Here is a 26,442-nt window from a genome sequence, read left to right on the forward strand (position 1 = left end):
GGTCCAGGGAAGTGGAGGTCACTGAGTCAGCACAGCACACCAAGGGCTCTAGAGTTCACAAAGGGCTTTGAGTCCAAGATCCAGCTAGTGATAAACTCATTTGCCTGGTCTGACTCCTGTGCACAAATCTCCTTCTGTGCCCTAGCACTGGACTAGGGATGGCACCACAGAGTTCAAGATCCCAGGACCCCACTCTCTGTAACACTTAGAAAGATTAGGTAAGTATATGCATAGCCAACTGGGACTTGGGCAAAGTTCTACCTGCAAAGGGCAAAACTCATACATCTTAATTAATGCCTCTCAGTAGTGGAAACCTGGTGCTAGTGCTCATTTCTATAGCCAGACAGTCTCCCTTCACCAACAGGCAGAGCTTTAGCAAATCTGCTGAAGGCTCTGGGACTGGTTAAGTGGCCAACACCACGTTTACTACTTTCAAGTTCTCTGTCCTTCATCCTGGCTCATCCAGAGCTGAGTGGCCAGCATGTTATTAAACAGTAATAACGGTATGACTTTGGAAGACCTAGAGTATGAGTTCAACCTCAGGACTGTGGTGAGTTTATAAAGGAAAAGACAGAGCAATAGGGAAGGTCCTTGCTACAATGAAGATGGGTAATCTTCTTAAACTGAGGTGGAGAAAAAAACGAATGAAATTATCAAAAGCCCAAGAGACACAGAGGATTTTTTTTTTTTTTTTTTTTTTTTTTAAGATCCCTTTAGGGCTTTCCTGGCGGCGCAGTGGTTGAGAATCTGCCTGCCAATGCAGGGGACACGGGTTCGAGCCCTGGTCTGGGAAGATCCCACACGCCACAGAGCGGCTGGGCCCGTGAGCCATAATTACTGAGCCTGCGCGTCTGGAGCCTGTGCTCCGCAACAAGAGAGGCCACGAGAGTGAGAGGCCCGCGCACCGCGATGAAGAGTGGTCCCCGCTTGCCACAACTAGAGGAAGCCCTCGCACAGAAATGAAGACCCAACACAGCCATAAATAAATAAATAAAATTAATTTAAAAAAAAGATCCCTTTAAATTTCCTTTCAAAATGCCTAAAGCACTCTGATTCCAGGAATCATTTTACTTGGAGATAAAAGGTATGTTATTTAGCAAGTAAAAAGCCTTCAAAAATTTGGTCAGTGAAATGAACACTAGAGCAGAAGTTCTGGAAGGAAAAGTATCAAAACCCAAGAAAAAAATCAGCTTAAAAAAAAAAAAGGTTTTAGTAGCAATGTCAAAGCTGAAATAGCAAGAAAGATAAAGATCATGGGCAAAAGACATTCTGATCCAATAAACAATATTAGTCATTTCCTAGGAAGAGGTGGCATTGGACCAACTTAATAAGCAGGTGGAACTTTTAATCTAGCTGAATCTGCATCAACAGCATAGGCAAACAAAGGAAGCAAAGACAGGTCCTGATACTAGCAGAAAACTGGTGATATAAAATGAAATATTTCTGCTTCCACTGGAGTGGCAAAAGTTGTTCCAGGCAAGGAGACAGCACAGAGGACATATTTATTCTCCCTGGGCACCTGAGACACTGGATTAGAAATATCCTTACTAATTCAGAAACCTTTTAAAGGGCATTTGTGGGCTTCCCTGGTGGCGCAGTGGTTGGGAGTCTGCCTGCCAGTGCAGGGGACACGGGTTCGAGCCCTGGTCTGGGAGGATCCCGCATGCCGCGGAGCGACTAGGCCCGTGAGCCACAGATACTGAGCCTGCGCGTCTGGAGCCTGTGCTCCGCAACGGGAGAGGCCGCGACCGTGAGAGGCCCGCGCGCCGCGATGAAGGGTGGCCCCCGCTCGCCGCAACTGGAGAAAGCCCTCGCACAGAAGCGAGGACCCAACACAGCCAAAAATAAAAAATATATATAAATAAATAAATTTTTTAAAAAAAGTTTTAAAAAAAATTAATAAATAAAAATAAAGGGCATTTGTTATTGGAGCAAATTGGGAACGAAGTGGAACCACACCCCCAAAAGACAGGAATCGCAGGACTAAGAATTTTTAAAACAGGCAAAAATAGCAGCAAAGGTATAGAGGTCAACACAAGGCTAAGAAATCTTTGGGATCCTGATGATGGAGAAGAGAATGAGCAGGACTTTGGAAATGGGGGAATGCTAGGCTATAAATCTGTTTAGAAAGTGTTCTGCTATAAAAGTAAGCTATCAGGTTCCTTAGAGAGCAAAGCCCCGACTAATGCAGTACTGGGGTATTCAGAACCCAGGGGTTAAAGAGAAAACACAAACAGACATTTCAGAGTTTAAAAACCATGAGATGGAGGGAGTTCCCTGGTGGCTTAATGGTTAGGATTCCCGGCTTTCACTACCGTGGCCTGGGTTGAACCTCTGGTCAGGGAACTGAGATCCTGCAAGCTGCGCAGCTCGGCCAAAAAACAAACAAACAAAGAAACAAACAAAATAACATGAGATGGAAATGGACAAAGGGAAAGAAGTAGGCCTTAGGAAGTATAAGTAAGACTCCTAATTGCCACCACTGCACATGCCTAAATTCCATACAAAGGACTGGGCTATTTCAAATTGCCACACTCAGAAAGAGAAAGCAATTGGTATGATGTTGGAATTCATTTTCCCAGATAGGGATATAAGAGTGTCATAACCAACTTCTTGATAGATTTTTCCCAAATGAGTCTTGAACTTCCAGGTTATGGCCTCCAGTCAACTAGCAGAGATCAATTCACACCAGTGTAAGACTAAATCACACACCTCCTCTTTTTCTTCCTTCCATTTTCTTATCTACCCCCTTCCCTCAAATCACACCATGTCTTTAGGTGAGTAATACCAATGTGGCCCTAAATTGTATCTACTGAATCCAGGGAACATCATTTTTGCTACTGTATAAGAAAACTGGTATTTACATTGCAAAACTGCTATAATGATAGCAGATTTTACTTGGCTTTTAAATTTTGTGGAAGTGGAGCTGGTTCTAAATATTCTGAAGTGCTCTCCCTGTTTATCCTCTAGAGTTTGGAAATACAAAACACATGAAAGACTTTTGACTGGAGTAACCCACTTGCTGCTAAAGGAGGTATATGATCAGTCAATGTGGAAGACAGCCTCCCAACTGTGGATAATGAAGAAGGAAACTAGACCCCAGACACCTGAATGTCCTTCTGAATGTGACTAAGTAGAAGAACTGGAGCTATATACAATTGGGGTCTTGAACTTTTCTGAGGAAAGAAGGAATTGCCTAGATAGTGGGAGAAAGTTTATCAGTAAATTTTATAAGATAGCAACAAACTGGGGGCATTTTCCTACCAACATAGTCGTATCTGGGCTATGCTATTACCTGCTGTGTAATACATTTACATTATCTAGTAAGCTTGGTGTGACACTGATGCTGAGGATATTTCAAATGAGAAGTAAAATACAGAATGGCATATAATGTGGCCTTGTAATACATTTAATTAACATACTGTCCTGCTCCCTTGCAGAGGCTTCTGGGAGCACCAGTAAAGAGGCATTCACTCCCAAAGGTAGTAAGGGACTGATCTGGCCATCTGGTTGGTCCATAGTCGATATACCAAAAGGACAGATCCACTGGTGAGTCACGCCCATGAAGGTGCAGTAAGGATGCTTCTGATTTATCCCACACAACAGAGATAGAACCCAAAATATGAACAAAAAAGTTAGGAACACTGGGCTCTAAGCAAAACTCCAGGCACTACCTTCCCCCTTTCCACTACCAAGGAGAAATACCAATTGTGAAGCTCAAGGACAATTATTCATCCTAGGAGCTAGAGGCCTGATCACTCTCCTGGGACGCCCTCCTTTGGAAGTCTCCCTTTTTCCCACTGGTCTCTCGGTGGGTCACTCCTTTTAGTGCTATAGCATTCGGTGCATATTCCCCTTTTAGTGTTAAGCCTCTTAAGCCACTACTTTGGGAAGGTGAAGGAAAAGGAGGGATTTGGACTCTGAAAAGGGGGTGATAAGACATAACATATTTCCTTTTTTACTGAACTGCCTAGTAAATTGAGTTGTACGAACAGAAATAACTCGAAACCCTTCTTTGAACTTCTTTCCCGGAGACCGTCAGTGTCATGGAAACATGGAATGGGAATTCACATCTATCACAGCCTCCTAGGTGGCAAGCGCTTTACCTCACCGATAACCCGGAGGCGGATACGACCCCTATCCCACTTACAGAGGAGAGAACCAGGGGTCGGAAAGGCTGTCTCATCCAAGGAACCGTGCTCATAAGGTGGGACTCCGGTGAAGTTCCCCAGTCTCCTGTGAGCCAGAAGCACTCTGGGCCCGAGCCGCCGTCCCCCGCGCCTCGCACGGCCGGGACCCCGGCCTTCACTCACGCGGGACACACTGACCTGAGGGCGCAGGGCCGGGAGGGACTGGGCCAGGCAGAAAGACAGACGCGCCGGCCTGCCGTCCGAAGGGAAGCGGCGAGCGCAGAGAGATCCTAGGAACTTTTTGGGTGGTCACGCTCTGGCCGTTTCCGCCCGCCAAGCAAATCAAACCTCGCGCGCCGGAAGGGGCGGGGACGCAGCGGCGTCTGGGCGGTCGCAGCGAGGCGGGGGCGCGGTCGCCCTAGGACAGGGAGCGGGGAGGGCTGGCCAGGGAGTGGGATGGCCAAGAGACCTCTGGAGCTTGCTGAGAGGTGACTTAAGGCCTTGGTCTTCGACCTGGAGTGCCCCTTCCCGGAGGGCACGTGAAGATTTTCGTGGTGCCGTGAACATACAAAGTTTTTACATAATTCAACTTTAAGTTCTCTTTCCTAAAATTGATTTGCAGAGAAGTCGCTAGTAGTCACAGTTCTCATTTTCGTCTTCCCCTTGCCCAGTGGCCCTTCTCCCATCCAACAAAAGACAAGTATACCTCTCCCCTCTAAAAATCTTACTAAAATATGTTGCCACGAGGAATAAAACCCCCAGGGGACAAATTGTCCATTAGATAGCTCAAGGTACCAGAAACACCTACCTAGCATCACAGGAGAAGTCCTTCTAATACGTTTTACTGTTTGGTCATTATTTATGTGACTTTCATGGGCTGTATGAATTACAATTGTAATGATAATCCAGAAGGAAAAAAAAATTATAGCAAGAGGAAAGAAAAAAATATTAAGTATAAATTTATATATGTATTTTTAAAATACACTCTTTTTTTAAAGAACGGTTTAGATTCACAGCAAATCTGAGGGGTACAGAGATTCCTCCTAAACTCTCTGTCCCAACCACATGCATAGCCTCCCCCATTATCAATATCCCCCACCAGAGTGGTACATCTGTTACAATTGATGAACCTACATTATCACCCAAAGACCACAATTTACATGAGGGTTCCCTCTTGGTGTTGTACATTTTATGGGTTTAGACAAATGTATAATGACATGTCTCCACCATTATAGTATCATACAGAGTAGTTTCACTGCCCTAAATTTTTCTGCTCTGCCTACCTGTGAAGTGGAATAGTGTTATATATGTATTTTTATTGCAATGAAGTGTGCTATTGCACTGGATAAAAGATTTTCAAGCCAAAAAAAAAAAAATTACACTAAGATAACATTCTGTGGAACCGAAATATGAGTTAGGAGAAAAAAGAGGGAAAACAAGCAATTTAAAAAGTAAATTGTTGGGCTTCCCTGGTAGCGCAGTGGTTGAGAATCTGCCTGCCAAAGCAGGGGACACGGGTTCGAGCCCTGGTCTGGGAGGATCCCACATGCCGCGGAGCAACTAGGCCCGTGAGCCACAACTACTGAGTCTGCACGTCTGGAGCCTGTGCTCTGCAACAAGAGAGGCCGCGATAGTGAGAGGCCCGCGCACCGCGATGAAGAGTGGCCCCTGCTTGCCGCAACTAGAGAAAGCCCTCGCACAGAAACGAAGACCCAACACAGCCAAAAATAAAAATATAAAAATAAATAAATTAATTTAAAAAAAAAAAAGAATGAGGAAGAAGGTGGTCTTTAAAAAAAAAAGTAAATTGTTTATTTTGTTCGTGTAATTTTCATCGGATAATAGTGGGTATCAAATCATTCCGGTATTTCCAATCCATTGGATATCTTTTAAGGACTTACAGCTTTACTTTCAGAGGTTTACAATAACCAGTTGTTTTAAAAAATATTTACAATTAATCAAAAAATTAAAACCTTTGTGACTATTTAAAATTATAACGAGAGAATGCATGGTGGGAAGCCATTCAGTGTTTATAACCTGGCCTCCAGCATTACGAGAATACAGCTGAAACGGAAAGGGCTGGGTTTTGAAGATGACACAGCTCTAAAAAGCTTGGAGGCAGTGCGAAGGAAGTTTTGTGCAACTCTTGGCAGGAATAAGGGTTAGCAAGGCCTCCGCGGTTCACTGCTGCTAAGAAGGCGCAGCAGTCCTGGTCGCCCCGCCATGAGGTAGAACAGCAGTCCCCAACCTTTTTGGCACCGGAGACCGGTTTCGTGGAAGACAATTTGAACATGGGGCGGGAAGGGGGATAACGCAAGTGACGGTTCAGGCGGTAATGCGAGTGATGCGGAGCGGCAGATGAAGCTTCGCTCTCGCTAGCTGGCCACTCACCTCCTGCTGTGTGGCCGGGTACCGGTCTGCGCCCTGGGGGTTGGGGACCCCTGAGCTAGAATAGACGTCTCTATGGTCAAGTAAACATAGAGCCGTTCCTCTCTGCCCAACCCGGTGGGGCTGCGCATGAGCAGTAGCCGCAGTATGGGAAAGATGGAGGAAGAGCGAAGAAGGAAGATCCCTTTGGTTCCAGAAAACCTCCTGAAAAAGAGGAAGGCTTATCAGCCCCTCAAAGCCACCCAGGCAAAGCAGGCGCTTTTGCACAGAAGGAACAGAGGAATGGAAAAGGGCTCAAGTTTAAGCAACTAGAATGGTTCCTACATGATTCCTGGCAGCAGCTATGTGACAGGGTGCGCCTCAGACGACTAGAAGTGAAACCTCATGGCTTGAAAGTGCCAGATAAATATTCTTTGGCCTTTGTTGTACGCATCCAAAGGATTAATGGGGTGAGTTCACTGGTGCAGAGGACCATTGCAAGACTTCCCTTGAATAAGATTTTCAGTGGTGTCTTTGTGAAAGTAACCCCTAAAACCATAAAAACGCTTTGGATAGTGGAACCTTATATGACCTGGGGATTTCCAAATCTGAAGTCTGTTTGGGAACTCATCTTGAAACGTGGACAAGCCAAGGTCAAGAACAAAACCATCCGACAGACGACACAGTGATTGAGGAGCACCTGGGGAAGTTTGGTTTCATTTGCTTTGGGAGACCTCATTCATGAAATTGCCTTCCTGAGGAAGAATTTTCAGTCGATCTCAGGGGTTTTGCACCCTTTCCAACTCTCAGTGGCCCATCAGGCTACCAAGAATAGAGTGGGTTTCCTCAAGGAGGTGGGCTCACCTGGCTATCGAGAAGAAAGCATCAGTCAGGTCATCTGGCAGCTGAACTAAACCCAGAATATCTGAAAGCACGGTGCATTTGGAAGCATGTGTTTTTGTTTTATGGAATTGTTACCCAGTATCTTCAAAAAAGATTATTTTCTACTATATCTTCAGAAACTGGAGGGGAAGTGTCAGGGAAAAGATGGTGCTAGTCATGGCAGGCACTTTTCATCCCACCCCAGGTCCAAGGAAACATTCCTGTGTATTTTCGGTGTTGGTCACCATCCACCTCTGAAACCAGCAAAAGACTCATGCCATGGAGGAGGCATGCTTTGTCACATCTTCTATCCTGGGGTTTAATGTTGGTGAATGAATACCCAAGCATGAATACAAGACAGTAGTTGACCAACCCCAAGGACATATTTGAACCTAGGGGTTCCTAAGGCCTTGTTTTGGAAAGAATTTTAAGTACAAGTAGAGAGAAGAGCACAAAAGCAGTGCTCGGTTGTCTCTGCTGTGAGTCCATGTTCTAACTTCAGTGACAGCGTTGTGAGCTCTCAGACTTACACAGTGCTCTAAGTGTATCTGATGGCTTCCTTATCCTTGCCTGCAGCTGGCTTAATGCTTTTCTTTAGCTCAGGATTTTAACCTGTTCTTGGATCTATGAGAAGGGAAGGACGCTTTCCCCAGGAAAGCATGCAGAAACTCCAATTCTCTCTTGGAAGTTTAGAGTATTTGTAGACCCTACTCAGGGACCTATGCACCTTATGTGAAGAAGTCCTGCACTATCACGATTGGTCACCCAGGCTCTGACCTTCCTAGTCTCTCCTGGTTCCGTGTCCTATGGAAGACCAAAGCTTACCAAGGTAATTTTTTCCCTTCAAGCCAAATGAGTGTTTCCTTTTAGGAACACGGTGGTAGATTACTGAGTCCCTGTGCCATCTATGACTCAGGGAAATGCCCACCATTTAGTTCTGCTGGGCTTCAGGATGGAATTTTCTGGTTTCCCTGATGATCAGTCCTCTTCTTAAACCGAAATCAGGAAAGAGTGAACCATTTTCTTGGTTTGGCATGGATGAAATTAGCACTATTTGGTCTTTTAGGCTGCAGGCGAGCAGCTTAATTGGACCCTTTCCTTATATATTCTAGACTCCAGAAGTATTGCCGTCTACCCTGCAAGTAATAATGTGGACCAACACTCCTGGAGATGTTAGACCTAAAAAGAGGGTCTGACCCTGCTTGTGTTTGTCATCAGTGCCCACCCCTAAATGGGCCTTCTCTCTGCTCCTGTCACTCACTTAGTTGCCTCAACTTGCCATCTAAGCAGTTGGTGAGGGTGTGCCAGGCCCAGCTTAAGAGCTGAAAACATGCTTAACTATTAGTGTCCCCTGGTCCTTTAAGATCAGCTCTGCTGCAGTTTTGGTTCATGGGACACTCAAACATGTTACTGAGCCCAAGCTCATACTGCTTGCCGCCCAACAGGCCAATAAATGGAGAGACAAGTTGTTGGGACAAGGAATAGCCACTTTATTCAGAAAGCCAGAAAACTGAGAAGATGGCAGGCTCGTGCCCCAAAGAACCATCTTGCCTGAGTTAGAATTCAGGCTTCTTTTATACTGAAAGGGGAGGGCGTAAAGTCAAACACTTCCTGGTTCCTGTCAGCCTCCAGAGGGGAATGTGTTATTCGTTCACAGGTGAGCCTGGTCAGCTAAACAAAGGTATTTTAGCTTAATGCTCATTACCTGGGAGGCAGGGCTCCCAGAGATTGGCCGTTATGTATAATTTAAGCTTATAGGCAACATCCCTTTACTGATTAACTTGTAATAGAATACAAAATGTTCTTCCCTATTACGAACATAGCTGTGAGATTGAATTGGAGGTATTAACAGTGCCTTAAAATGTGCCAGATTATGAGGTAATTAAATTGGTTGGCTCAAGAGTTAACCTGCCAGGATTAGATGTTACAGATGTTACTCTGATACTGTGAAACATTGTAAAATCAGATGACTTTAAAATGATGTATCAAAAAGTCATGGGAAAAGAGCAGCTGTGAGTGTGGAAGCCCAGGGTTTATATCCTGGATCTGTCTTATACTAAATATGGGAATGTTTCCAGTCTTGCCTGTAAAATGGAGCTAATATAGTCAAGCCTGTCTGCCTCACATGGTTAAGAGTACTAAGGAAAATAACAGTTTTTAACTTAGAATTCTATATAAATAAAGGAGGTTATAAAAATTATTACTAAAAGTATGGTGAGAAAATTTAGATATCTACTTAAAGTTTTTCAAAATTATGTTGAGTGTACATATTCAAAAGAGCTTGACTATTACTGAATTAAGGAGAGTAATTAGGCTGCAAGACAAAACAGTCCAGTGCAAGGAGGCAGGGCTCTGAGCTGTGGAACCTGACCTGATAGAAGTGCCTGCCCCTCTGTGAACCTGTTTCCTCAAATGGACAATAAGGAGATTGGATATGATTCTGCTGCTCCTTGTTTCTTGAATCACTAACTGGGTGGGTCAGGCCATTTGGAATGTAACATCTCTACCAATAATAACACCATTAGCAGCAATAATAAAACCCTCTACAATTTTTTGAACGATTAATGTGGACTTACATGCATCATCTCTATAACCAAGTGTCTGCCCCTCTCACACAGGGTAATTCATGCTATTCATTCTTTTATCAGTCACCAGAGTCTACCCTATGCCTCACCCTGTTCAGGGCAATGCCAGAAAAGGGAAGAAAAGAGATGTGTCTTCTGCCCAAGGAATCTCAAAGACAGAATAGCCAGATCCATAGACAACCAACTTTAATAAAGGACCAGACAGGCACCAAATACAAGTGCACTCAGCCATGCTGGTTAGAGCTGAAAATGGGGAGCAATTGTTTCTGACCCCGGGATTGAAGTATTTTGTACTGGAGTTAGGCCTTGAAAAACAAAGAAAAAGAAAAAGAAAAATTTGACGAGGGAAGAGCATTCCCCAGACAGTGGGAGCTCTATGTGCAGAAGCACAGAGGCAAGAAAACACAAGTCTCCTGGGAGAAAGGTATGTTGGGTGGAGCACAGGAGACAAGGGGTGTGGCAGGAAAGGAAGAGCCTGTAATCAGGGAACCCTTTGTGAAGGGCCTTGTGTGCCAGGCTAGAGCTGGGAGGGGTGCTGACCAGGAAAGGGAGATGAGCAGTTGTGCATTTCAGAGGAAGCGCACGCAGCCACTCTGCCAGCATAAGAGTATCCGAGCCTGGCAAGGCAGGGCGAGAGCTGTGCTTCTCTGGTGGTGGAATGAATGCCTGAATGTCAGCACCACTTGCGGCTGAGTCATCAGTGGGGATGGGAAGCAAAGGCTTCAGTCCGTTCATAGCAATGCTGTTTCTCTTCTGAGGCTAGTCAGGTTAGCACACCTCAGGCTACAAACCATGCCTTGATTCTTTTTTTTTTTTTATAAATTTATTTATTTATTTATTTTTGGCTGTGTTGGGTCTTTGTTGCTGCACGCGGGCTTTCTCTAGTTGAGGCGAGCGGGGGCTACTCTTCATTGTGGTGCACAGGCTTCTCATTGCAGTGGCTTCTCTTGTTGCGGAGCACGGGCTCTAGGCGCACGGGCTTCAGTAGTTGTGGCACAAGGGCTCAGTAGTTGTGGCTCGTGGGCTCTAGAGCGCAGGCTCAGTAGTTGTGGCACACGGGCTTAGTTGCTCCGCGGCATGTGGGATCTTCCCGGACCAAGGCTCGAACCCATGTCTCCTGCATTGGCAGGCGGATTCTCAACCGCTGTGCCACCAGGGAAGCACCCATGCCTTGATTCTTATATCCAATCCAAGAGAAAATGGGAAGCCACACAAAATTAAGTTTTGGGCCATAGTCCTACTAGAAAAGGAGATAGCTCCAAAAAACCTATTAAAAATACTTCAGGAATTTGAATTTGAAAACTATTTTGGGAATTTGTTAAATTTCCTAATTTTGATAATTAAATTATGGTTGTATAAGAGAATGTTCTTGTTCATAGGAAAACATGACAGTGGGGGGGAGGAGGAGGAGGAGGAGGATGATGATGATAGGACAAAATGTAGAATTAGTGAATCTGGGTAAACAGTATGTGGGAATTCCTTGTTCTGTTCTATCCTTGCAACTTGCCAATAACTTTGAAATTATTTCAAAATTAAAAGTAACCCAGAAATGTCAGGAATATGTTTCTTTTTTTTTTTTAAGGGAAACATTTTTTTTCCTTGTGATGAGAACTATTAGGATTTACTCTCTTAGCAACCATTTTTTTTTTTTAATTTTTATTTATTTATTTATTTATGGCTGAGTTGGGTCTTCGTTTCTGTGTGAGGGCTTTCTCTAGTTGCGGCAAGCGGGGGCCACTCTTCTTCGCGGTGCGTGGGCCTCTCACTATCGCGGCCTCTCTTGTTGCGGAGCACAGGCTCCAGACGCGCAGGCTCAGTAATTGTGGCTCACAGGCCTAGTCGCTCCGCAGCATGTGGGATCCTCCCAGACCAGGGCTCGAACCCGTGTCCCCTGCATTGGCAGGCAGATTCTCAACCACTGCGCCACCAGGGAAGCCCAGGAATATGTTTCTTAATTCTGTTTATCCCTTAGCACCTACCACAGGATCTTAACATTACTGTAAATAACAATGATTTATCTCTTGAGTTCCATTCTCTGCTAGGCACTACTAGGGGTTGTATACACATTATTTCTAATCCTGCAGAGTAGGTATTCTTATTCCCATTTTACGGATGAGGAAACTGAATTTCAAGAAGTTTAAGTATCTGATAAGAATAACAGCCAGGAATCCAAAGCCCAGGATTTTTCTGCTATAATTCTCAGTTAATTTTTGTTGAATGAAATATGAGAAGTTTGAATAATTTAAGGTACCATACAAATATAAGAGACTTTATGAATTACTGAGAATTATGATGAACACTCTGATCTAAAGGATACCCTCATCAATAGGAAAAGGCTAAATATCAGTGGACTACTATGCAACCAATTTTTCAAAAGAATTAGGTAAGTGTACTGCCATTAGGGTTGCCAAATAAAATGGCAACATACTGGGACATATCTACACTAAGAAAATTATCCATTATCCAAAATTCAAATTCAACTGAACATCTTGTATTTTTATTTGCTATATCTGGCAACCCTAAACGCCATGAAACAATGTCTGTTTTTTAAGTGAACAAAATAAGCTACTGATATAAACAAAAACACAGCCCCATTTTTGTTTAGAAAAATGTGTAAGTATAGGAAAATGTCTGGGAGGATACACTTTATAGTGTTAACATTCTCTCTAGAAAATGGAATTAGGATAAGGTATGGAAAGAAGATTCAGTGTTTACTTTCTATACTACTCTATTTTGTGTATTTTTAGTTGAAATCTTTATTGAGATAATTATAGATTCATATGCAGTAGTAAGAAATAATGCAGAGAGTTCTGTTGTACGCTTTGCTCAGTTTCTCTCTAAATTGGAAAAAAAACCAAAACTTTTTTCTGTACTACTACTCACATTGAACACTTCTGACACCAGTTGGGTGTCTACAATTCAATTCAATTCTGACACTATCTACCTGAAATTAGCATTAGACCCCACTCGTTAAGAGCTTAGTCCCACAAAACTGCTCCCACTTCAGATGCCAATCTGGAATCCAGGCTTCCTGTACTTCTGACCAAGCAGCTATAAATCAGGGGTTCTCATGACCCCCTTCTTCAGTTCGATAGTCTGCTAGAGCAGCTCACAAAATTCAGAAAAATTAGTTTATTTACTACATTACTGATTTATTATTAAAGGATACAACTCAGGAACAGCCAAATGGAAGAGATGCATAGGGCAAGATGTATGGGAAGGGGCACAGAGCTTCCGTGCCCTCTCCAGGACCGTCACCCTCCCAGCACGTTGATGTATTTAGCACCCTCTCTGAAAGCTTCAGTTCGGGTTTTTTATAGAGGCTTCACTATGTAGGCATGATTGACTAAAACTTCCAACCCTCGGGACCTCCCTGGTGGTTTAGTGGTTAAGACTCCATGCTCCCAATGCAGGGGGCCCGGGTTCAATCCCTGGTCAGGGAACTAGATCCTGCACACCACAACTAAAAGATCCCGCACACTGCAACTAAAGATCCCGCATGACGCAACTAAGACCCGGCACAGCCAAATAAATAATAAAATAAACAAATAAATATTTTTTAAAATTCCAACCCTCTAATTACATGGTTGACTTTCCAGGCAAAAACTAGTCCCCCATCCTTAGGAGCTTTCCAGGATCCTCCAGCCACTGGTCATCTCATTAACAACAAAAACACACTTACCACTTCAGAGATTACAAGGGTTTTAGAGCTGTGCGCCAGGAAAGGGGGAGTGGGGAGGGCAGACACCAAATATGTATTTCTTATTATGTCACACACCCCCAGTGGTAACATTTTGCAAAACAAATTCATCCAAGCTGTTGCATGCATCAATGGTGCATTCCTTTTTATTGCCGAGTAGCATTTCATGGTTGGATGTACCACAGCTTATTTAACCATTCACCTGTCAAAAGCCATCTGGGATGATCACAGTTTGAAGCTATTACAAACAAAGCTGCTATGAACATTTGTGTGCGGGTTATTGCATGCATTTTTAAACTAATTTTTAGATCTAAAAATAATAGATTATATAAAAGTGTTATAACATCAATCTGACAATAAATAAATAAATTGCAAAGCAAACAACAAACTGGGAAAGATTTATAATGTATACATAGACAAAATAAACTGGTAGCTGAGATTGCCTCTGGGGAACTGGTTGACCAGAGGAAAGGGAAGGAAAGGCTTCTCACCACTTTGGCTTTATACATTTTGAATTTTATACCAGGCTTGTCTATTACCCTTCCAAAACTGAATTGTTTTTTAAAGCAATACCTGCAGTTAAAAAAAAAAAATTGCAACAGGTATGATTACTTACAATTTAAAAATTTTTTTAATGAATGACCTTCTGGATGGAAAGAAAAAAAAAAATCTGTATGTGGACAGTGGTTTCAGAGTTAGATAATCCTCTCTAAACGGCCTGCACTCCCAGAACCCGGGAACCTGGGCAGGAAGTGTTGCTCTGATTGGAAAGAATAGAATTTATGAAAATCACCAAAATTTAGAAATCTGGCCCACCCAAAGAGCAAGATTGTGTGTTGCCCATGAAATAAAGATGTTTCCCTCAAATCTTTACCAGGAGAACAAAAGCCAGCCAAGTAAAAGGGTCACAATTATCAGAGAAACACTAATCCAGGAAAATAAGTTGTCAGTGACAAAAGTAGGGAAGGAGAAACAAAAGCAAAAATAAACAAATGAGACCTAATTAAACTTAAAATCTTTGCATAGCAAAAGAAACCATCAACAAAACAAAAAGACAACCTACTGAATGGGAGAAAATATTTGTAAATGATATGACCAGTAAGGGGTTAAGACCCAAAATATGTAAACAGCTCATACAACTCAATATCAAAAAAAAAACCTGATTAAAAAATGGGCAGAAGACCTGAATAGACCTTTTTCCAAAGAAGACATACAGATGGTCAATAGGCATATGAAAAGATGCTCAACATCACTAATCATCAGAGAAATGAAAATCAAAACCACAATGAGATATCACCTCACACGTGTTGGAATGACTATCATCAAAAAGACCACAAAGAACAAATGTTGATGAGGATGTAGAGAAAAGGGAACCTTTGTACACTGTTGGCGATAATGTAAATTGGTGCAGCCATTGTGGAAAACAGTATGGAGGTCCCTCAAAAAACTAAAAATAGAACTACCATATGATCCAGCATTTCCACTCCTGGATATATATCCAAAGAAAATGAAAACATTAATTCAAAAACATACATGTACCCCAATGTTCATAGCAACATTATTTACAATAGCTGATACATGGAAGCAACCTAGGTATCCATCAACAGATGAATGGATAAAGATGTGGTATATATATACAATGGAATATTACTCAGCCATTAAAAAGAATGGAATTTTGCCATTTGCAACAACATAGATGGACCTGGAGGGTATTATGCTTAGTGAAATAAGTCAGACAGAGAAAGACAAATACTGTATGATATCACTTGCATGTGGAATCTAAAAAATAAAAGCAGTGAATATAACAAAAAAGAAACAGACTCACAGATATAAACAGCAAACTAGTGGTTACCAGTGGGGAGAGGGAAAGGGGGAGGGGCAAGATGGGGATAGAGGATTAATAGGGACAAACTACTATGTATAAATTAAGTGGCAAGGATATATTGTATAGCAACAGGGACTATAGCTAATATTGTATAATAACTTTAAATGGAATATAATCTATAAAAATTTTGAATCACTATGTTGAACACCTGAAACTATATAATATTGTAAATAACTACACCTCAATTTTTTTTTTAAGTGGAGAAGGAAAGGGACCTGAGTAGAGCATTGAGGAAAGAAGGCCAACTTCTAAGACATAAATACTGTGTATCCAGTCCCTATGGGTGGAGGACTTGTCACCAGAGGAGAGACTGAGCAGGGCAGCAGGGCAGCAGGGAGAATTCTGAGCCCTTTCAGAGCCAGAGGGGACTGTCCCACAGCAGCATCCCAACACCTTGCCTCTAGCCTGCACACTCTGAGCAATCTTCTGGGAGCTGAGAGTGGCCCACGTGTCTGTTGTCCTCCTGTGAAGGAATCTACAAGCTCTGGCTTTCTCTAGTAGTCTTCTGGGAGTTTGGTGACTGCTGTGAACACCCCAAAACTGGGATCTTCTAAGTTTGTGAAGCCTGAGGTATAGTTCTCAGAAGAATACACGTTCCACCTCTGTGATCATACAGCCTTATGCTCACATCTCCAGTAGCCCACTTAGCACCAAGGCTCATGGCCAATAGGTCGAGTGTTACTCCCCCAGAGAGACTCTGTAACTCTAGAGACCAGAGTCCGTGTCTATGTGGCTTATCCAGCCTGGTACACAGTAGGAACTCAATAAACTTTCTTTCTGAAGTACTGTATGTGTGTGTGTGTGTGTGTGTGTGTGTGTGTGTGTGTGTGTGTGAGTGTGTGAGAGAGAGAGAGAGGAGAGAGAGAGAGAACTCGGCTTAATTTTGAATTTAAATCCCCATTTTGCTAAAGGAGCAGAAACATAGTCTTTGGAGTCCACCCCTCAATTTCTCCCTCATCCCGTTAAGATGATGGAGGTAAGCATCTGACCCGTGGTCATCAGCCCATGCCAGGGGCTCCTGCTGCTGCTCTCCTTCCTGACAGCCAGGCCTTCTGCCTGGAAGCTCTTTTCCCCTCTGTGCCATCTAAGAGTATGGGAATCTGGGTGCTCCCTCCTCCCAGGCTTCAGCTTTACCTCTTGGCGGCTCTGCCCAGAAGGCAGGGCTTGACCCTCAGAACGCCACTAAGGTCTCCATCATCAGGACTTCCCCTTTGTCTTTTCTTTTTTCCAGCCTCAGGGAAATCTCTTCTCTGTTTGAGGATGGGGTTCAGGAAGCCCTGCTCTCTCCCACAGAGATTTTGTCTATTCTTGGAGTCTTCTCTATGGAAGTGCACACATTTTTGGACACCAAAGCAAGAGAGACTCCTTTGATTTTTCTTTCATCTCTATCACATTCTTTCCATAAGGACATAGACAACAAAAAAGGCAGCACCTTGAATGAAGGAGGGTGTGGAGGGATGAGTTGAGGGGACAGTAGTAAACCACATGGAGAAAGGAATATAGTTAAAACATCACAAAAAATGTTTTATGTCATAACATAACAACTGAATACATAAACCATAATGGGAAAGAATATAAAAAGAATGTATATATGTGTATAACTGAGTCACCTAGCTGTACACCAGAAATTAACTCAACATTGTAAATCAACTATACTTCAATTAAAGAAATGAAAATTTTAAACACTCAATACGTTTTAAATGACATGTAAATAAATGAGCATCCACATCTGCCAAGGAAAAAGTGATATTGCGTTGTCTCCCAACTCCAATTCAGCTGCAACACTGTGCCTGAGAGCCATGACCATCAGAAGAACAGGTCATCTGGAGGGTCATCTTCTACAGTCACCAGAGCCCACAGATCACCCTCCCTGGCTACAAACAAAATCTTAAAATAGCTTTAACTCTCTGTTCAGAAGCTATTCATGCCAGCCAGGATTCCCAGAATCTCTGAAGCTGGATTGGAGTGTGGAAAGCCCAACCTGTTCACTCTGAGGAATATCTCTAGGTTCAGGCAAGGCAGCAGATCCAAGAGCAAAAAGATTCAGACCAGTACTTTGGGACCAGATGGGCTGCAGCTGAGGCATTTTGCTCCTGTCTGCTTGGCCTCTGTTGTGCACTCATTCCTCTGCAACAATTATTGTGGACACCTCCTTGCCATGAGTTCGTCACAGCAGGGCTTCCTTGGCTCTGTCTCCCCACTAGCAGGGCAGAAGACTCTGGGATGTGTGTAGATCTGAACTGAAGGACAAATAGGAGGGCTGGGGTGAAGAAATGGCTGTGGCCACAGTAAGAAGGCTCACTGACAGTCTTCTGAAACCTCCAACCCCATAGTCATGATACCACCATGCCCTTGAGAAGGGCTTGCAGATTCCTTAGGGGATCCTAGGGAGTTCACACACCGTCCACCCCCAAGTTCAGGAGGGGCCTGCACCAGGCTTGGAACCTTCAAAATCAGGGCCTGGATTCTAAGACTCTCCAGTGAGCAAGCATATGCCAAGTGCTTTCTGTGTATAGAGACAGAAATGAAAGTGATACCACTCACTCATTAACCCACTCGACAAATATCTACTGAGCGCCTGCACATCCCTGCTCTCAAAAAGCTTACCTTCTAGTGGGCGAGACCTTCTAGTGAAATCACATAAATAAGTGATTTCATTTCAGATTGTGACACATGCTAAGAAAACTAAGCAGGGACAGGGGATAGAAAGTGATGCAGAGAGAGAGTTGCTGTTTTATTTTTATTTATTCATTTTTATTGAGGTGTAGTTGATTTATAATATTATACTAGTTTCAGGTGTTCAACGTAGTGATTTAGTATTTTTACAGATTATAATCCATTAAAAGTTATTATAAGATAATGGCTATAATTCCCTGTGCTATACAATATATCCTTGTTCCTCATCTCTTTTATACACAGTAGTTCGTATCTCTTAATCCCACATCCCTATCTTGGCCCTGCCTCCTTCCCTCTCCCCACCGGTAACCACTAGTTTGTTTTCTATATCTGTGAGCCTGTTACTGTTTTGCTATATATAGCTGCACTATTTACAATAGCCAAGGTATGGAAGCAACCCAAGTGCCCATCAACAGACAAATGGGTAAAGAAGATGTATATACATATACAATGGAATATTATTCAGCTATAAAAAAAGAATGAAATTCTGCCATTTGCAGCAATGTGGATGAACTTAGAGAATATTATACTTAGTGAAATAAGTCAGAAAAATACTGTATGATATCACTTATATGTGGAATCTAAAAAATAAAACAAACTAATGTATATAGCAAAACAGAGAGCTGCTGCTTTTGATAAGGCCATCTGGAAAGGCCCCTCTGAGGAGGTGATGAGAGAGCAGAGGTGTGAAGGGCCAGAAATAGAGAGCCATGTGAAGATGGGAAAGAACATTCTACACAGAGGGAACAACAGAGACAGGTTCTGAGCAGGACCAGGCTTGGCATGTTCAAAGAAGGCCCATGTATTTGGAACGAAGGGAGCAAGAGCAGAGAGGCTGGCAGTTAGGTGGGGAGGTGGGAGCCACCAGATTGCGTAGGGCCCTGCAGCCCCATGACGTACTTGAGACTGCATTCCAAGTGTGATGTAAAGTCACAACTGGGGAGTGATATGACTGATATACATTTTAAAGACCAGAAAGCAGCTGTGTAGGCAATCAGCTGGAAATGGGAAGAGTTTAAGCAGTAAGACCAGTCAAGAAAGCTACTGCTGTCCAAATGGATGATGGTGGCTTGGATTTGGGTGACAGTAGTGGATGGTGAAAAGTTGTTGGGACGCTGGATATATTTTGAAGGAAGAATCTTCTTGGGGAGTGAGGAGAAGAGAGGAGTCAAGGATAACTCCAAAGTTTATGAGCTGAGCAACTGGGTGAATCGTGATATCATCGACTAAGATGGTTATATATAGGGGGTGGGAGGAGGTCTGGAATCAAGAGTTCTATCTGAGGCTTTGTTAATTTTGGAACAGCAAGTAGGCAGCTAGATATGTGATTCTGGAACTCTGGAGATAGATTGAGACTACAGACAGACTGGGGAGTCATCCGTGCAGAGGTGGTATTTAAGCTCCAGGACTAGATGAGATGAGTAGGAAGAGAGTGGAGATGGAGAAAAGGTTTGTGAATTGCACACCGGGACATGCCACCACGATGTGGTCAGGAAGAGAAGGAGTGGCTGAGAAGGTACAAGGAGGAGTCCATGGTGACTGGGAAGGCCTGGAAAGGAAGTGCATCAAGGAGTGCATCAAAAGCTGCTAGGAGATTAAAAATAAGATGAGAACTGAGAGCTAACCATTTGCTAGGGAAGATGGAACCGGTGGTAACCTTTCAGAAAAGCGCTAAGGGGCTTGCCTCACTGAAGTCAACTGAGGAGTAAATGAAAGGTGAGGACAAGAGTGAAGAGAAGGAGAGAATCCCAGCAGGAAACACGTGGCCCCTCCAGCTGCACGGTTTTAAGAGCCATCTTAATGAAGATACTCTTTACTGAGGTAGGTGGAGTAAGAGTACTAAAGGGGAAGTTGAGACTCCCAGGGAATAGAATAGCAGGAAGCTGAGGCCTGAGGGGCAAGAGAGGTATTAACTGAAGCTGGGTGAAAAGCCATGGAAGAGGGGCCACCTGGCACAGAAGTTGTAATTGAGGAAAGCAGCATTCGGAAACAGAGTGAGGTGGGGAAGAAGCATGAAGAATAAATCGGGGTGAATTCAGTTGGAAGTCATTGGAAGCCAGCAGGTAAGGCAGCCTGGTGATAGAATCCACAGAAGCCAGCTTCCCAGGGCACGGATAGGTGAAGAATGAATGGGGGTGGGGGATGGAAGGGAGCAGGAAAAAAATCAGTAGAGCTGTAAGCTGGGGGAGGACAGCAAGTACAGGTGACTCCAGTACAAACCAAAAGAGAAGGTAGCAGGCTGCAGAAATGGTAGAGAGAAAAAGCATAGACATCAAATCCCGGCCTCACCACTGTTTTACCATGGACAGAGTGATTAACATTCCTGGGAGTTGTTAGAATTAAATGAGGAGACTTCCCTGGTGGTCCAGTGGTTAAGAATCCGCCTGCCAGTGCAGGGGACATGGGTTCGAGCCCTGGTCTGGGAAGATCCCACGTGACGCAGAGCAACTAAGACCGTGCACCACAACTACTGAACCTGCGCTCTAGAGCCTGTGAGCCACAACTACTGAGCCCACGTGCCGCAACAACTGAAGCCCGCGTGCCTAGAGCCCATGCTCTGCAACAAGAGAAGCCACCGCAATAAGAAGCCCACGTACCGCAACAAAGAGTAGCCCCCGCTCACCGCAACTAGAGAAAGCCCACGCGCAGCAACGAAGACTCAACGCAGCCAAAATACATAAATAAATAAATAAAATTTTAAAAAATGAAAATCATGGTGATTTAATGTAGGTTCAATGAGGAAGACATGTCCCGCCTTCTGGGATCTCTGCTGAAAAGTGTTTCTTGTTCTGCTGCTTGAACCTGTGGCTATGTGTGCTGTTACCACCTGGTGGCAGCATGCCCCAATCATGGGTTTCATTGGAGAGCCGACTCCTTTTAAAAGGTTATGTACAGAAAGACAACCAGACATTATGGACCTCCTGATGAAGTGCACAGCACCACCTTTGAAGTAGCCTTGCCAAAAAAACAGACCTGAGTCCAATTCAGGCTCTGGATCCAACTACCAATTTACAGAAAATACAGGAATGAAAGAGCCATGTTAAACAACCTCATGAGGATGCAAAGCAGCAAAACCAGAGTATGGAAATCTCTATGGGACAAATGCCTTAGTTTCTTAACAAAAAAAAAAAAAGGGCAAGGAAAAAACAAGGCTGGAAGAGGAATCTTCAGATTAAAAGTGACCAAAGAGAGCTTCCCTGGTGGTGCAGTGGTTAAGAATCCACATGCCAATGCAGGGGACATGGGATCGAGCCCTGGTCCGGGAAGAGCCCACATGCCGCAGAGCAACTAAGCCCGTGCACCACAACTACTGAGCCTGTGAGCCACAACTACTGAAGCCCACTTTCCTAGAGCCCGTACTCTGCAACAAGAGAAACCACCACAATGAGAAGCCCATGCACAGCAATGAAGGGTAACCCCTGCTCACTGCAACTAGAGAAAGCCTGCGTGCAGCAATGACGACACAACGCAGCCAAAAAATAAATAAATAAATAAAATAAATTTTTTAAAAAAGGACTGAAGAGACAAATTAACATATCACAATAAAAAAAGCATTCAGGGAAATATGAATGCTGACTGGATTTTGAATAATATTAAGAAATCACTGTTGAATTGGGGGGGTTGGTCTGGTGGTTATTTTTTTCAAAGGAAGTACTTTAATATCTCTCTTTTTTAAAAGATACATATTGAAATATAGGATGTATATTTGTAAAGATAGGATGTCTGATATTTACTTCAAAATAATCTGCAGAGGGCAAGGGGATGAGGAGGCAAAAGCAAAATTGGCTGTGAGTTAATTATTGTTGAAGTTAAGTACAGTACTTGGAGGTTCATTATATCCTTGTGTTATGGACCATATATGTCTTCCCAACATTCTTATGTTGAAACCCTAACCCCCAGTGTGATGGTATTAGGAAGTATTAGGATATCATGAGGATGGAGCCCCCACTAAGAGGATTAGTGCTCTTATAAGAACAGGAAGAGACACCAGATCTCCCTCTGGTGAGGGTATAGAAAGAAGACAGCTGTCTGCAAACTGGGAAGAGGGCCTTCACCAGAACTTGACCATGCTGGTACCCTGATCTCAGACTTACTAGCTTCCAAAACTGAGAAATAAATGTCTGTTGTTTAAGCCACCCAGTCTATGGTATTTTGTTAGGGCAGCACAAATATATGGTAGTTGTGGTCAGCAACATGTCAGTCACAGGGAAGCTTTTTAGAAATGCAGAGTCTCAGGCCCCACCCCAGTCCTATGAGTCAGAATTGTAGTTTAACAAGCTCCCAGGTGAATCATAGGAACACTTAATGCTTAAGAAGCATCAAATTACATTATTCTTTCTACTTTTGTGTATGTTTCAGATTTCCACAGTAAAAATATAAAAACTAAGAAATTATAAAAAGAAACTTTATAATGTATAGCAAATATTACATCAAAGATGCTCTAAATATTGGTTGAGGTGAGCCAGATGCTGCCCAGATAGCAAATATTTCTAATTTTCTTATCAAAAATAAGTGTATCATAATTTCAACATGTTATGATTAAAAATACAGCACATATCAATATATTTGATCTTTGCAAAAGGCCCCTAAAGTAACCTTTTGTTACAGGTTTCAGGGATGAGTAAAATAAAGTTTAGAGAGACCAAATGACTCATCCAAGATCTCACAGGTTTTAAGTGGAAAAACCAGGACTTCTAACTCCAAAACCCATTCTCTTTCTGCCACTACATCATAATTCTAGGAATTGAAATGCACCCCAGATTTTTGTAGTTTGTTTTTATAGAATTTGGTTTGGGTTTTAGTCTTATATATGTCTATTTTTTTAATTAATTAATTAATTAATTAATTTTTGGCTGCTTTGGGTCCTCCTTACTGCATGCAGGCTTTCTCTAGTTGTGGCGAGCGGGAGCTACTCTTTGTTGCGGTGCACGGGCTTCTCAACGCGGTGGCTTTTCTTGTTGAGGAGCACAGGCTCTAGGCCCGCGGGCTTCAGTAGTTGTGGCATGCGGGATCAGTAGATGTGGTTTGCAGGCGGCTCTAGAGCGCAGGCTCAGTAGTTGTGGCACACAGGCTTAGTTGCTCCACGGCATGTGGGATCTTCCTGGGCCAGGGCTCGAACCCATTTTCCCCTGCATTGGCAGGCGGATTCTTAACCACTGCGCCACCAGGGAAGTCCCTATATGTCTATTTTTAAAGTTTCTTCTTATAACATGGCTTGTTGGGCCACAGTTCTTTTTACTTCCCCCTTTGATCTCTACTGACATTCTGCTGTGAATATAATACAGCTCTGGCTTTTAAATCTTACTTTATTCTAGAGACAATTATCTCAGTCCTTGAATTTATCTCATTCATGAGATCTTGAAACTTTAGGACTAAAATGATGGAGTTACGAGAATGGCATCATTGTTTCATGAATTTGTTTGTATGTTGAAATCACTTGGGGAACTTTAAAACTTCCCAATGGAAAAAAAAAACTTCCCGATGGCTAGTCTCTGAGGGAGGGACGCCTGCATAAGTTCCCCAGGCAATCCCAGTGGGCAGTCTAGTTTGAGAACCAGTGATCTAGCTATTCTCATTGGAAGCAGTGCTACCTAGGGAACATTTCGGAAATATACGGGGGAATTTTGATTACCAAAATATTAAAAATGGCTAAAATTTAAAACAATAAGTGATGGTGAAGATGCAGAAAAACTGGATCGCTCATACGTTGCTGATGAGAATGTAAAATGGTGCAGCTGCTCTGAAAAATAGTTGGGCAGTTCCTTTTAAAACCAAAAATGGACTTAACATATGACCCAGCAATTTCACTGTTAGGCATTTACCTCAGAGAAATGATAATTTATTTTCACACAGAAGCATGTCCATGAATGTTCATAGCAGCTTTATTCACAATAGCCCTAAACTGGAAACTACCCAAGTGTCTTTCAATAGATGAATGGTTAACTAAACTGTGGTACATCCATACCATGCAGGATGGCTAATTTTATGTGTCAATTTGACGAGCCACAGGGCGCCCAGATTAAATGTTATTTCTGGGTATGTCTGGATGAGATTAGCATTTGAATTGGTGGACTCAAAGCAGATTACATCCCCCACCCCCGCATTTGGGTGGGCATCATCCAATCAACCGAGAGCCTAAATAGAACAAAGGCAGAGGGAGGACAAATTTACCCCTTTTTTCCTGCCTCACTGCTTGAACTGCTGGGACATCTCATCTCCTGTTCTACCCCTGGACTAGGATTTACACCATCAGCTCACCAGGTTCTCAGGCTTTGGGACTCTGACTGAATTACACCACTTGCTTTCCTGGGTCTTCAGCTTGTAGACAGCAGATTATAAGCCTTCTAGCCACCATAATTGCATGAGCCAAGCCAATTCCTCATAATAAATCTTTCTTTCTCTCTCTCTCTCTCTCCCTCTCTCTCTCTCTCTCTCTGGCTCTCTCTCTATATATATATATATATACACACACACATACATATCTCTATAATATATATATATATATATATATATATATATATATATATATATATATATATATATATATATATATATATATATTTCCCTGTATATCTCTGTATCTCTCTCTGTCTCTGTTGTTCACCTGCCACCTCAAGCGGGCCTTGGGCAGGTCTCTGCAGCATCTTCCACTGCCTCGGCACCACCTGCCCAGCCCTTGACAGTGTTTGGAGCATGTCCTCATCTTCATGGAACTTGACTATGAAATGGGCAGGAATTAATGTGTCCATTTTACAGATAGATAAACTGAGGCTCTGAGAGTTGCCTGCTCAAAGCGGCTGAGGATAGAGCAGGGAGTCTGGAGAAAGCAAGATGGGGATGAGGAAGATTTAAAAGTGTAAAGTTGAGGAGAGGAGGAGGAAAGTGTCATTGCTAACCCTCTGGTGGGCTGTGATCTCAGACAGATCTCAGAATAATATATTATTGTTTTAACCACTGAGTTTTGGGGTGTTTGTTAGGCAGCAAGAAATAACTACTCTCAATGGCTCAAGGCATCCCCTGCTGGAAAGCAAATACTATTACCTTTAATAAAAAGGTATGGGTACCTTTTATAGGACAAATTTTCCAACATATGTATGTATGTATAATATATATTTACCTAAACATCAAATTTCAACATACTTTGTGTCACCCCCAAAACTCTGGCAAATAGACTGCAAAGCAAGGACTGAGTAAACTTTGCAACAGTACAGCCTTAAATAGTCGAGCCATTTCCAATTTTCATGATGTACATGCAAACTGTAATTGAAAGGACCATGGGCCTCAGCAGGCTTCCAAGTCAAGATTGGACTCTATCAACAGATTCATTCCAGCTTGGGAAACTGGGTACACAAATGGAATTCTTGAGAAAGACCTGCCAAGGCGATTTGCCTTATGAAATTCTTTCTCGGCCACTCCCATTGCTGTACTTTGTACCAGACCACCCACGTGGATACGCATATCTCATTGCAAGCCTTCCTGGAGATTGGAGACAAGCCACAGCCACATCAAAAGTACTAAAAGCTAAGAAGCCACAGCCACACCAAAAAGCACTAAAAACTAAGTACTACTGACTCCTCTCCAAATCACAGGTACCATTTAGGACTACGATAGCCTGAAAGGGAACTCCTAAGTTTTCACTGCTCTGTAGTGGCTTTCACCTGGAAAGAGAAGAGACATCCATAACTCACTAAGAGATACCCACCGTGAAGTATTCTTGGAGAACTGTGTGGATATGCAGGATAAATAACTCCAGGACTAGCTGTGTGAACTGGGAAACCTCAGAGCGAATCCTGCCTAAAGGATTCCTTGCAGTCTTTACCTGACTTGTGATGGTGGTTTGCTGCTGCCTACATGGAAGATCTTCCTTCCCTCTCACTCACCTTCCCCAGCATACAGTGATGATAAACAGCAATTATCCCTAGAAAGGCATATCCATGGCCCAACGAATGCATAGGTATGTATTCGTGGATTGGTCTATCCCAACAGGGGAGAAAATGATGAGGAAAGCAGCCCCTTCCCAATGAAACACTGGAAAATGTCATGCAGGCAAAACTCAGTTATCAAAAGTATCTCTAATGTTTTGGGACTTCCCTGGTGGTCCAGTGGGTAAGACTCCGCCCTCCCAATGCAGGGAGCCCGGGTTCGATCCCTGGTCGTGGAACTAGATCTTGCATGCATGCTGCAACTAAGAAGCCCGCATGCTGCAACTAAGAAGCC

General features: G+C 43.2%; 2 protein-coding genes and 1 pseudogene across 8 annotated transcripts in view; 1 reads left to right on the forward strand and 2 right to left on the reverse strand.

Annotated features, from left to right (window-relative positions):
* Nucleotides 1-4,469, reverse strand: part of MELK (maternal embryonic leucine zipper kinase) — an 84,005-nt gene extending 79,536 nt beyond the window's left edge. For 2 of the 6 annotated variants that reach the window (XM_082468646.1, XM_082468640.1), the window contains exon 1: nt 4,329-4,469. The gene's annotated coding sequence lies outside the window, so the exon portion shown is untranslated. The other 4 variants (XM_082468644.1, XM_082468641.1, XM_082468642.1 and 1 more) reach the window with 3 other exon arrangements.
* CCIN (calicin) overlaps nt 1-26,442 on the reverse strand; it is a 399,321-nt gene that overhangs the window by 76,657 nt on the left and 296,222 nt on the right. The window lies entirely within an intron of this gene.
* On the forward strand, nt 4,593-24,753 carry LOC309663958 (large ribosomal subunit protein uL30 pseudogene; annotated as a pseudogene). The gene has a single exon. The product of its transcript is annotated as a large ribosomal subunit protein uL30 pseudogene (transcript).

Source organism: Balaenoptera physalus (assembly GCF_965194825.1).
Source record: "Balaenoptera physalus genome assembly, chromosome: 7".
NCBI lineage: Eukaryota > Metazoa > Chordata > Mammalia > Artiodactyla > Balaenopteridae > Balaenoptera > Balaenoptera physalus.